General features: G+C 53.9%; 1 protein-coding gene across 5 annotated transcripts in view; it reads right to left on the bottom strand.

The window, feature by feature from the left end:
- LOC146820739 (uncharacterized) overlaps positions 1-13880 on the bottom strand; it is a 669677-nt gene that overhangs the window by 321813 nt on the left and 333984 nt on the right. The gene's annotated exons all lie outside the window — the stretch shown is intronic.

The following is a 13880-nucleotide window of genomic DNA, read 5'->3' as shown; positions in this document are numbered from 1 at the left end:
CAAATCATGCTCACACATAATATTACACAAGGCATCCTCTGTCACCATGTTAAAAGGATTAAATTGCAGTCGTCATATCTGCAGTAAGGCGAAGAATTCGCAAATATTTTGGACAAAAAAACTGTCGGAAAGTGGTAGACAAGTATTTCAGACAAGGGCCCCACGTTTTTATAAACCTGGGCAGTACAATCACTGTCAATTTCTACATACTGAGTAAATCCCAGAGTGCGTATTTCCAATCAGCATGTGTGGGTATGGTGTCTGTACCCCATCTTGACAGCAAAACTTGTTTTGCAGCACAAAGTACTAGGGTTCTAGCCCTCCCCCTAGAGAAACGTAATGGGTATGTTAAGGCATTGGGAAGACCCAAAAGAATATAACTGGGGAGACAAGGCAATTCGGTGTTAAACATTTGACCAATGTCTGCAATAACTTCAGACCAATAACGATGTCGTTTACGACAGTGCCATAATAAGTGGGATAATGTACCAGAATGATTGCAGTGACGCCAACATCTATCATCACTTCCCCTCTTCCACTTGGCAAGACTGAAAGGTACAGTACCAGTAGTGAGCGACCTTAAGGAGAGTTTCCCTATCAGAGGCACTGCACGCCGAGGTGCAGCAGCGTCGCAAAATATCTGACCATTCCTTATCCAAACACTGGCGCACGCACTCCAGCTCCCATCGTGATCTGGCTGGCGAGGCCAGGGGCCTAGTAGAAGTATTCAGGAAGGTGTAAATGTCAGACAGCAAGCAGCGATCATCCCGCCGTGATAGAATCCAGCGTTCAAATGGAGTAGGCAGCCTGCTTGCATGGGGGCGTATCGTTGGGTGATTCACCCAGTAATGGATTACAACACCGTGCCAATGCTCAGGGTCAGGTAACCCAAATTCTTGTTGCACCCTCAGAAACTCTAGCAGGCCTTATGTGTCAAATAAATCCTCTATTCTTTTGCAGTTTGCCTCCTGCCACTGAGAGTATGCCGTACCGTGTAGTGCCGGAGGAAAATCCACATTCCTATTATTCGGGAGAGTACACAAATAGGGAGTAGAAAGTTGTTTTAAAACACTGAGTTTATCCCACACCCCAACTGTGGCCCTGATCACCGGAGATATATACACTCCCAGTGGGCAAGTCTCTGCGCGACCTACGGGATCTTCCAAATAAGGACACCTGCCACCGTCTGATCTAAGAAACACTAATGCTTCTCTGTGTATGGGCATTGCCATTCCACCAGGAATCGCAGCCGAGCCACCTGATAATAATGCAATAAGTGTGGTATACCCAATCCACCCACAGCAACCGGAAGATACGCGGTCTCTAGCCATTCTAGGGCTTACCTCCCCAGATAAAGGTCTCTATACATTGTTGTAGTTTACATATTTTAAGTCATGTCTTAATTACTTAGGTCACAACTCTTTTAGAGACCCCCCCCCCCCCCCCCCCCCGGGAGTCAAACCTACAGAGGGATTTAGAGATAGTTATCCTCAGGTGCGACTGGGGAGTCATGTCTGAGGGAGGTTTCAACAGGTTAAAAAATGGTGGAGAACCTGTAGTTTGAAGGGAATAGTTATTGGATGTGGGGGAGTTGTCAAAAAAGGACAGAGAATACTCTTGAAGCTCCGAGGTGCCCTGGTGGGATACCCGAGCCCATGCCTGTAGCCAGAGAGAGAGAAGGCAAACCAAGGAGAAGAGCACCCAGGTAGTTTGCTCTTTGGAGTGTAAGTAGGAACAAAGGGGCAGATTTACAAGCCCTGTGCGCCACTTTTGTGCCGCCGTTGCGTCACTTTTGTGACGCAGCGGGGGCGCAAAGCTAGCACCATGCGGCGACAGATTTACAACGTGACGCATCTAGGGAGATGCGTCACGTTGTAAAGCCCTGCGCCTCATTAAACCCGCGTCAGGTTTAATGTATGCAGGGTGGGTGTTACATCGGAAAAAGCTTCGGAAAAGTGATGCAGAGAAATCTACAAGATTTCCCGCAGTCACTTTTCCGACGCTGGTGCGTCAAATCCTTACGCCTGCTTCAAGCAGGCGTAAGGCGTGACGCACCATGTTAGGGATAGGCCAGGTTGGAACAGTGCTGGAGTTGCGTCGCGCTTGCGTCACAACTTCAGCACCGCGCCAACCTTACGCCGGCAGATGCGTCACGCATCTGCTTGTCCTTGCGCCACGATGCACCGCATTGTAAATGCGGCGCATCTGCGGTGGCGCAAGGGCAAACTTGCGTGACTCATCTTCCCTGGCGCATCCCTGCTGATTTGCAGGGATGCGCCAGGGAACGTAAATCTGCCCTAAAGAGTGCAGGGTGGATAGTATATAAACGTGATTCTAGAACAATGTTTTCCTTTAAGGCAGAAAGGCAAGGAAGGGTAAATCACAAAAGGGCAGGTCTTGTTAACAAAAAGGCCTTTGCTCTGTGTATCTATTCTCCTCGGTGAAGATTGGTGGGACTCACAACCCCAGTAATTCTATCACATGGTCCTTGTTGACCCTGTTATCCATGGTAATACTGTAAAGAGAACTGAAACTTAAAAGATTAGAACTCAGTAAAGAAGCACAACATTTCCTCATTGTATTGGAAATTGTGGCATTCTTCAGTTCACAAGCTTATATCATACAAGCCTAATCATTCAAGTATTTTTTCACAGGGGGGGGGGGGCAGAATGGGTTGCACACATGGCAACAAAGACGCCATCAGCTTTAGCCCTGAGCTATGCGGTTTATCCCCTAATCCTGCTAAGTCTCTCTTGATCCGAACAGATAGTCACCAAATCTTGGTGATGATGTAAAGGAGGGTGGTGCAAGGTTTTATTATTGTGTCAGGCATCAGCCTCCATTATGAGGTTTATAATGCCACCCTTTTCAATATCTCACTAGCAACTTTGGTTTGCCCAAAGGCATACACTCCATGCTGTGATGTTACTCTCCACCAAGCAAAAGGAAAAGTGGCATAGTGGCCATACTGTTGACTCCGAAACCAGGAAGTGAGTTCTGATCTTCCTCCATAGTCTTCCATCCTTAAAAGTGAACAAGACAGTGCCTAGGGTGCAAAGCTGAATGAAGTGGCTAATTCAGAAAAAATAGACAATATTAAAATCTAAACAAATGTGGCAGCACCTACCAGGATTTTTCTACGGTGACAGGTTCCAGAAGCTACCTGTAATTTACCCCTGTCTGACTCCCCTGCATAATTAAAACTAACTCCCTTTACCTCTACCCACCCCGATCCCTAGTCACCCTCACACCTCTTTACCTCTGTCCACCTCTGAGCTCTCAAATCACTCCCACCTCCATTTACCTCTATCCGCATCTGAGCCCTCAAATCACTCTCAACTCAATTTACCACTATCCACCCCTGAGCCCTTAAGTCACCGTCACCTGCCTTTACCTCTACCCACCCCTTAACCCTGAAGTCGTCCTCAACTCGCTTTACTTCTACCCATTCCTGAACCCTGAAGTCACTCTTACCTCCTGTTGGAAGGCGTACCCCGAGGAGTCGGCGAGACCACCAAGGGGGGGGGCCCTCACACTGTACGAAGTAGCCGAGCGCTGCCGAGAAGTCTCCTGAGAGATCCTTCCCCTATCACGTACTAGCCCAGTAACACCACCACACAGGACTCAAGGAGGTTGTCTTACGACAAGCAAATCTTTATCAGCAATCAAAAGGTTACGAGGTCAATATTTACACGAAGGGATCGAGGGATCCACCAAAAGTCTCAGGGTCTCTTTGGAAGGGTAGGGGTAGCGGGACAGTCTTTGGCAGGAATGCGGTACGAGGGTACCTGGGGCCCAGTTCTTATCCTCAAGCTGGAGGACCTCCGGATCTCGGAGGGGTCGAGCCGCGACGGCGTCAGCAGGGCTCCGGCGTACAGTTCGTGGAGAGCCGCGATTCAATCAGCAGGGCTCTCAAGATGGTTTCTGCTCAGCTCGAGCCGCGACGTCGTCAGCAGGGCTCCGAGGGAGGTTTCAGCGAGGTTGGGCCGCGACAGCGTCAGCAGGGCTCCGATGTTCCAGGTGGTTCAAAGTGTTCACAAGAAGGAGCCGCGACGCAGTCAGCAGGGCTCGTGATGGTTCCGACAAGAGTTCTTCTCCGTAGGGTCAGCCGCAATTCAATCAGCAGGGCTCTCGACTCCGGGATACAACTGCCGATCTGTGGCGGGGTCGCCCCAGATATAGGTCTGGAGCCCTTTGATGTCCGGACCCAGGCGCCCGGGGGGGGGCGGAGAGGCCGTGTGGAGGTGGCCAGACGCCCAGCAGGAGAGGCGCCAGGCCCAAGGGAGTTGCAGGGCGATCACACCTCGAGAGGGGAGGACAGTTGGGGGTCCCATCGATACTGTCCTCCGCCGGGGGCGATGAATGGTTCCTGCGGCACCCCCTGGCCAGTTCGTGGTGCCTCGATGTCGGGGCTTCGCTGGGGTCGAGGCCGGGTTGAGCGGGGTCGCGCTGGCTGGTGCACAGAGTCACGTGGATGCCAACAAGATGGCGGAGCCACGAGGGGTATGCGACCTCGTGCAGCTCAGGATGAAGGGCCTCGGTGCAGTTCAGAAGGGTGGCCCGTGAAGGCCGGGGCGGGGAACGGGCACAATCCATGGGGTTAAGGACCACGCCACGAGGCCGGGTCCAACAGGCGTCCCCCCCAGCCGAAGGCATGGAGAGTCACCCATCTCCTTGGGGATTCTCCTCGTCAAGGCGGAAGAAGCGGGACAGGCCGTCGGCGTGGTCATTGCCGGGCCGGTGTTCGACGTCAAAGTCCATCCCTTGTAGCGAGATGGACCACCGCAGCAGCTTGGGGTTCTCGCCCCGCATTTGCATTAACCACCGCAGGGGCCGGTGGTCAGTCTGGACCCGGAAGTGGGTACCAAAGAGGTAGGGCCGGAGCTTCTTGAGGGCCCACACTACAGCGAAGGCCTCACGCTCAATGGTGCTCCTTCGTTGCTCTCGGGGCAGTAGTCGTCGGCTGATGAAGGCCACTGGTCGGTCGAGCCCCTTTTCATCGGCTTGGGATAGGACGGCCCCGATCCCATACTCGGAGGCGTCCGTCTGCACCACGAACTCCTTATTGTAGTCCGGGGCCTGCAGCACCGGAGCAGTACACATGGCTGTCTTTAGGGTGTCGAAGGCTGCTTGGCAGCGGGGTGTCCAGTGCACCTTCTTGGGCTGCTTTTTGGACGTTAACTCTGTGAGGGGGCCAACAATGCTCCCATAGTCCCGGATAAACTGCCGGTAGTATCCGGTGAGGCCCAGGAAGGCCCGGACAGCGGTCTGGGTAGTGGGGGGTTCCCAGGCCTGGATGGCATCTATCTTCGCTTGGAGGGGGGCCACCTGCCCGCTCCCCACTTGATGGCCCAGGTAGGTCACGGATCCGTGGCCGATTTGGCATTTGCTGGCCTTGATTGTGAGCCCGGCCCGCTGGAGGGCGGCCAGGACGGCTTTAATGTGAAGGAGGTGCTCTGCCCAGTGGTTGCTGTACACGGCAATGTCATCGAGGTAGGCCGCGCTGAAGGCCTCAAGCCCGGCCCAAACCTTGTTCACCAGTCTTTGGAAGGTGGCCGGGGCGTTCTTCATTCCGAAGGGCATCACCCGAAAGTGGTAATGCCCATCCGGGGTCGAAAAGGCGGATCTTTCTTGGGCGCCGGGGGTGAGCTGGATTTGCCAGTACCCGGCGGTGAGGTCCAGCGTGCTCAAGTAGCGAGCGGCCCCTAGGCGGTCGATGAGTTCGTCGGCCCGGGGTATCGGGTGGGCGTCTGTCTTGGTTACTGCATTCAGGGCTCGGTAGTCCACGCAGAATCGCAACTCTGGGGGGTGGCCGGGAGCTGCGGCCTTGGGCACCAGGACGACAGGGCTGGCCCACGGGCTGTCGGAGGGTTCGATGACCCCCAGGGCCAGCATCTTGGTTACTTCGGCCTGGATGCAGGCCCGCACTCGGTCGGGTACCCGGTAGGCTCTGTGTCGCACGGGGGGGCTCTCCCCGGTGTTGACGTCGTGGACGCACCAGTGGGTCACTCCCGGGGTAAGGGAGAAGAGGGCTGCGTAGTCCCGCAGCAATTGCTGGCAGTCGTTGCGCTGTTCCGGAGTCAGGGAAGAGGCGAGTTGGACACCTTCGATCGATCCATCATGGATGTTGGACTGCAAGAGGTCGGGCAGGGGCTCGGAGTCGTCCTCGCCCCCCTCGTCGGTCGCCAGCAGCAGGCTCAGTTCGGTCCGGGCAAAGTGGGGTTTTAGCCTGTTAGCATGTAGGACCCGGAGGGGGTTCCGGGGGGACTCCAGGTCGACCAGGTAGGTGACGGGACTTTTCTTCTCCACTACCTTGAAGGGCCCGGTCCACTTGTCCTGGAGGGCGCCGGGTTCGACCGGGGCCATGACCCATACTTTCTAACCTGGCTCGAATTCTATGGTAGAGGAGTTCTGATCGTACCACCGCTTCATGTCCTCCTGGCTGGCCTCGAGGTTGGCTTCGGCCATGGCCCGGAACTTGCGGGTCTGGTTCCGGAGAGTCAGGAGATATCGGTAGACGTCAGGAGGGGCGCCTTGGGGCTTCATCTCCCAGCCCTCCTTGACCAGGCTGAGCGGTCCGCGGACCGGGTGTCCATACAATAGTTCAAACGGGCTGAACCCCAGGGACTTCTGCGGGACCTCCCGATAGGCAAACAGGAGGCACGGCAGCAGGACATCCCATCTCCGCCTGAGGGGCTCTTCCAGGCCCTGGATCATCCCTTTTAATGTTCGGTTGAACCGCTCAACCAGTCCGTTCCCCTGAGGGTGATAGGGGGTCGTGAACTTGTATGTGACCCCGCACTGCTGCCACAGGGACCGCATGTACCTGGAGATAAAGTTCGTGCCGCGGTCGCTCACCACTTCGCGGGGAAATCCCACTCGGGAGAAGATCCCCATCAAGGCCCGGTCTACCACAGGGGCCGTTATAGTTCTTAGCGGGACCGCCTCCGGGTACCTGGTGGCGTGGCCCACGAGGACCAGGATGAAGCGGTGGCCCAGGGCGGTTTGGGGGTCCAGGGGCCCCACAATATCGATTCCGACCCGTTCGAACGGGGTGCTGACGGCTGGAAAGGGCTGGAGGGGGGCCTTGACCCGACCCCCCGTCTTCCCGCTGGCTTGGCAGGTCTGGCAGGACCGGCAGTGGTTGTCCACGTCTCTCCGCATCCGGGGCCAGTAGAAGTGGGTCAGCAGACGACTGTACGTTTTGTCTTGCCCCAAGTGTCCGGCGAGGGGCACATCATGTGCCAGGTTGAGCAGGAACTCCCGGAATCGGAGGGGGACCACCAGCACTCGGCTGGCCCCGAGTTCTGCCACTTTTTGCTCACTGTAGAGCAGGCCCTCGGCCCAGTAGACCCAGTGGGTGCCGGTCTGGTCCCCGTTGGTTTGGGCGGATGCTTGTTGGCGGACCCCTTCGAGAGTGGGGCAGGACTGCTGCTCTTGTTGGAACTGCTCCCGGGTGGGGCCCCCTTCGTGTCGCCATTGTGTCAGCTCTGGTAGGGCGCTCGGGGAAGCCATCTCTTCGGGGGAGGATTCGCTAGGTCCAGAGTCGGTGTCCGCCTCCTCCTCGCTGCTGGTGGGAGGGGGTGTGAGCCCCTCGGCTTGGGCGGCCCCGGAGGCCGAGGATGAGCGGGGGGCCCGGGCGGTCATGGACCGGGTGATGGCGCAGGCCCAGTCAGCCAGTCCCAACATTCGGAGGTGCTCTCGTCGCTCTACTTGAGCCCAGGGGGAACTCTCCAAGTCGTTCGACAGGGGCGTCGTCGCGCACCGTCACCTTCAGCAGGCCCGTCACCCCTCCCCACTCGAAGGGGACCAGGGCCATCTGGCACAGGCTTTCACTGTTGTCGGCCGTCCGTACGGGGCACAGTACATTCGGTAGAATCTGTTCAGGGGTCACCAGGTGACAGCGGACAGCGGTGATACTGGCGCCGGTGTCACGAAGGGCTTCGGCCCGTTGTCCATTGACCGTGACCTGCTGCCGGTACTTCTGGGTGTTGCTTGGGATGGAGGTGCAGGGTACCATTTCTCGGCTACCCAGGCAGACCAGGGACATGGCTGCCGGCTCCCACTCAGTGGTCCCTCGGTCGAGGACCTCCTCTTCCTCTTCTCCTTCTCCCAGGGCGGCGGCCGCCAGCTGTCGGGGCGGGGGCCCGCCGGCCCCGTTTCTTCGGTTCAGGGGGCAGACCGGATCGCTGGCATAGTGTCCGGTTTGTTGGCAGCCGTAGCAGGTCACTGGTGGCCGTGGTCCGGGTCGGGCCGGGGCCGCCCCCCTTCGGGCTAGGCTCGGGGAGAGTTGTTGCTGCGGTGGCCCTTGAGGGGGGCTCCTGGGGGCCCCGGCGGGAGGGTCTCGGTTCCTGTTCGGCCCTCCCCCTCCACCGCGCTGGCGGGGGGGTCCGTTGGGGTTCCTCTGGTACTCCCCCATTGAGTTCCGGGGGACCCGGGAGTTGACCCATCGATCGGCCTCGACGGCAAGTTTTCGCGGGTCGGTCATTTTGCTGTCGAGGAGGTGCTGTCTCAGTTCCACGAAGCAATTGTTGGAGAGATGTTCCCACACGATGAGGTCGACCAACTGCCCGTAGGTGGTTACTTTGCTCCCTTTGATCCACCCTTCTAGGGCCCGACTGAAAAAGTCCACATATTCCACCCATGTGGTACCCGGGATTTTCTTGCAGTCTCTGAACCGCTGGCGGTACATTTCCGCGGTTAGCCCGTAGCGGGTGAGCAGGGCCTCCTTCATGTGATCGTAGGAGGTCATCACCTCCTCCGGCAGCTGGAGCAGCGTGTCTCGACCCTCACTCAGGAACCGCCCCCACAGGCCCGCGCCCCAGTCTTTTCGGGGCACCCGATGAGAGGTCATGGCCACCTCGTAGGCCTTGAACCATTGTTGGATGTCGTCATTCTTGTAATACTCCTTGACGACCTCTTTCGGGATATGTACCTTGGTCTCGGAAGGCGGTAGAGTGTCTCTAGTACTGGGGGTGTTGGTCCCTCCGTTCTTGGCCTTGATCTCGAGCTCCTTGAGACTGCGCTCGTGCTCAAGAGTCAGTTTCTTTTCCTCCAACTCCCGGTGTCGTCTCTTCTCCTCTATCTCCTCTTGAAGCCGTAGCTGCTCTAGGGCCAGTTTCTTTTCTGCCAGCTGGAGTTCGCCGTCCAGCCGCAGTCGTGCGAGCTCTAGCTCGTGGCTCCGGACCTTCTCCCGCTCTCGTATTTCGTCTTCGGAGAGGCCGGTTTCTAGGCTCTTTCTTCCTCCGGTTGCCGGAGTCAGTGCGGTTGATGTGGTCTCAGTCAGGGGCAAGGGACCTTCTTCCTGGGAGGGGCCTGCCCCGGCCTCCAACCATGCCCTCAGAGCTTTCTGCATCTCCTCTTTGGTACCTAGGCCGGTGGTTGCAATGCCTTTGTCTTTGCAGAACTGTTTTAACTCTTTGTGCGTATATTCCTCCAGCCGTTCGGGCTGGAACTCCATTGTCGCGTTGTTTACCTGGCTGCTCATGATGCTGTTCGTTTGGATGGGTAGCTAGTGGGTACTGGCTGGTACGTACTGCGTTCGGCTCGGATCCCGTCGCTGGCCACCAAATGTTGGAAGGCGTACCCCGAGGAGTCGGCGAGACCACCAAGGGGGGGGCCCTCACACTGTACGAAGTAGCCGAGCGCTGCCGAGAAGTCTCCTGAGAGATCCTTCCCCTATCACGTACTAGCCCAGTAACACCACCACACAGGACTCAAGGAGGTTGTCTTACGACAAGCAAATCTTTATCAGCAATCAAAAGGTTACGAGGTCAATATTTACACGAAGGGATCGAGGGATCCACCAAAAGTCTCAGGTTCTCTTTGGAAGGGTAGGGGTAGCGGGACAGTCTTTGGCAGGAATGCGGTACGAGGGTACCTGGGGCCCAGTTCTTATCCTCAAGCTGGAGGACCTCCGGATCTCGGAGGGGTCGAGCCGCGACGGCGTCAGCAGGGCTCCGGCGTACAGTTCGTGGAGAGCCGCGATTCAATCAGCAGGGCTCTCAAGATGGTTTCTGCTCAGCTCGAGCCGCGACGTCGTCAGCAGGGCTCCGAGGGAGGTTTCAGCGAGGTTGGGCCGCGTCAGCGTCAGCAGGGCTCCGATGTTCCAGGTGGTTCAAAGTGTTCACAAGAAGGAGCCGCGACGCAGTCAGCAGGGCTCGTGATGGTTCTGACAAGAGTTCTTCTCCGTAGGGTCAGCCGCGATTCAATCAGCAGGGCTCTCGACTCCGGGATACAACTGCCGATCTGTGGCGGGGTCACCCCAGATATAGGTCTGGAGCCCTTTGATGTCCGGACCCAGGCGCCCGGGGGGGGGGCGGAGAGGCCGGGTGGAGGTGGCCAGACGCCCAGCAGGAGAGGCGCCAGGCCCAAGGGAGTTGCAGGGCGATCACACCTCGAGAGGGGAGGACAGTTGGGGGTCCCATCGATACTGTCCTCCGCCGGGGGCGATGAATGGTTCCTGCGGCACCCCCTGGCCAGTTCGTGGTGCCTCGATGTCGGGGCTTCGCTGGGGTCGAGGCCGGGTTGAGCGGGGTCGCGCTGGCTGGTGCACAGAGTCACGTGGATGCCAACAAGATGGCGGAGCCACGAGGGGTATGCGACCTCGTGCAGCTCAGGATGAAGGGCCTCGGTGCAGTTCAGAAGGGTGGCCCGTGAAGGCTGGGGCGGGGAACGGGCACAATCCATGGGGTTAAGGACCACGCCACGAGGCCGGGTCCAACACCTCCCTTTACCTTTATCCATCCCTTATCCCTAAAATCAATTTTAAAAAACCATCAAAATTATTTTAATTAAAGCAAAATACTTACCTGTCTAGTAAAGTACTGTTTGGTTTAGGCACAAATACTTATCTTGTGTGGTAAAGGCTGCATGCTAAAATTCCTGCATGGAAAAGGTTGTATCCCCTCTGGCAGGAATAATTACTCCCCTTCGTTTAACACTGCCTTATCTTAACCTAGCACACCAAATTGGTTTGGAGGCAAAGTAGGTTGTTTTATGCCTTTTAGTACGTTGGCAGGCAACTTAGCTTACAAAGATGCGTTCCTCCTCTCCTTACCAACCAAACCTTATACTTTAGATCTCACCTCAGACAGTGGTTGGACTGAAGCTTGTGAGAAACTTTAATTACAGGAGCCTTACAGCCCGCCCATTACTTACCATTGGTTTGCTTGATCGTCACTCATATTACCTTGCTCCTCTTTGATCACAGAATGTCGGGTTCACTTCATCTTTGTGCGTTTGCCCCAACTCTGGAGCATGGCCCAAGTACTGCTTCCCTTGCCCAGGGTCCTTCCATTACTCGCTGCTTTCAGAGGGACTTTTATCTGTATATTTGCAACCCTTTCCTCCCTCCCTACTCCCCTCTTGTTGCCCAAAAATCATCTCAGCAGGTTTTGAGATGCTACAAAGATGCAGACAGCGCTTTCTTCTCTAAATGACCTTTTGGCACTGTCTTCATAAGTGTCCAACATGGCACACTTGAGCTTGACTCTAAGATAATGAAATGTTTTTTGATGAAGGCAGAGAATAATCCCATACTAAGAAAATGTAGATCTCCCCCTCACGGTCTGCGCTGGGCATGTCATAGAGCTTTTTTTTCTAACTTTCAGCCATGCTGCTGTACAACATGGCTAAAAGAAATTGACAAAGCCAATCGCTCTCCCATAAGCAAAACCTATAGGCTTTGTCAATGTTTGTTCCCTCTTTGAAGGTGTTCTGCATTCTACAACCCACATATAAAGTGAGAAATGCCTTAAAGCTTGGTTTTGGTACTGGAAGGGATCCCTTCCAGTACACAAACTAAGATTCACACAATGCAAACACCCTTCCACTGTGGCGCAAGGCTCTCTGCGTTGGCACATGGCAGCCAAAAGTGCACCAGCACAGGGAGAGAGCAGAACAGCACTGCATCTTGGTAGATATGGAGCTGTGATGCTCTGTCCCATTCATGCAATGCAGAGCAGCAACTTTACTTGCTGCGTTGAGTGAATTGTACATAAATCTGGGCCCAAGTATTTAAAAACAACACATTCAACAGAATTGTGTGTCTCTATAATAAATAAAAGTTTACGGTAAAAGGACTAAGTGGTGCAACCAAAGGAAGAGGTTTAAAAGCAAACAACTAAAGGGTAAAGAGAGCAATGAACTTCTGAAAAATATTTTAAAATTTGCGGATTCTAAAATTCAGCTAACCAACTGTAATAGCATGTGTTAAAAAATAATACTACAGACCAACCTAAAGGCACAAGGTGAAAAATTAAAAGTCTGTCTCGATTGAATACTGTAGGTGTCACAAACATTGCCAGACTTCACTTACAACTACCCAAATGAGATTTAGGGGCTGATTTAGAGATTGGCGGAACGGGTACTGCACCGCCACTGCGACAGAGTACCCTCTCTGCCAAACTCAAGGCCCACCTGCCCAATTTAGAGGCTGGTGATCATCTGTATGTCTACTCTCGCTCCACTGTTGATATACTCAAGTCAAGTAAGTCTTCATTCTGTTAAAAAACCCATAAAAGAATACAAACAAATTGCATTTAAAATTACATGCTAAAATCACAAGAATACGATCATCATACTTAAAATCAGCCCCCTCTTTGCCTTCTGAACAGCGCTAAACTAGGGGCAACTACGTGCATTAATGTGCAATAATCAAATAAAACAATTCATCAATAATATCATATATAAAATGTAAGAAGAAACAATTAAAACATATCTAGAGCATATAGTTCTAGAAACATATCCACATGTATTTTCACGCTTGGTACTTCCTGTACACAGTACTGGCACCAGATTATCTTTTCTTTGCTAACTAATCTACGCCGTTTAACGGCGGTTGCAATGAATGTGTAAACTGTATAGCAAGCCACGTCAGATTGCAGCAGCTGAAGATAATGGGCCATGTCAAGTCTGAATCTTCTCAGATAGAACGCCTGATGCTTCGGTACCCCGAACAAGGATGGCTTCATACTGAAAGTCGTGCTCAGCAGGAAATACACTTTCACTGACCTCTTCCTGATCTAGATTACTGCTCTTTCCCTTGCTATCTTTAGGAGGTCTTCTAGACACTGTAGACCCAGTTCCTCATGGCATATTAGTCGGGACACTTCTTGGTAATGACAGCAGTCAGTGCAGGAAGTTGTTTCCACTAACCTGCAGTTGTGCAGAGTCACTATACCCCTAGATACCTTCACCACAGGAGGCGATCGAAATGCATCTAGCCTTGTAGATTTTAATTATAGCTTCCAGAGGTGAGGACCTCAATTTGGAGGCAAACTTGAACAGAGATGTAATAGTCTGTTCAAGTTGCACAGATCTCACCCTCAACAGATGTTTATATGAACTCATATTATCAAAGGGGATCCCTAGGAATGTGAAGGTAAGGACACACTGTAATTTGGTGCCGCCGACATTAGGGGGTCTGATCTTACTTAAAGGTCGACCACATACAATAGACAAGTACTTGGTTTTATTGCTTGACAATTCTAGGTCATTCATAACTGCAATGAATCTGTCCAGAAACCCCTGGCGGCTCAGCCATGTTCTTGACAGAAGCACGCAAGCATCAGCATACATCAGGACTGGTAGCCTCCTAGTTCCGACCCTTGATGGGTCAGCCTCTACACTCTACAAATATGTATCCAGGTAATTTATATAAAGACCGAAAAGGAAGGGGGCCAAAAAAATCCTTGTTTGACACCCCAAATAATCTTGATTGGTGGCATGCATTTTTCATTGGGGCCAAATATTGCACAGCATACGAAATCCTAATGGAGTTGGGAGAACAAATGAATAATCTTAGAATCTGCTCCCTTTACTAACAGCACTCTCCATAACCTACCTCTGATGACATTGTCGAAGCCTGAGCTGAGATC

Source organism: Triturus cristatus, chromosome 6 (genome assembly GCF_964204655.1).
Source record: "Triturus cristatus chromosome 6, aTriCri1.1, whole genome shotgun sequence".
NCBI lineage: Eukaryota > Metazoa > Chordata > Amphibia > Caudata > Salamandridae > Triturus > Triturus cristatus.
The sequence above is the reverse complement of the archived record's forward strand: the minus strand, read 5'-3'. Positions and strand labels throughout refer to the sequence as shown.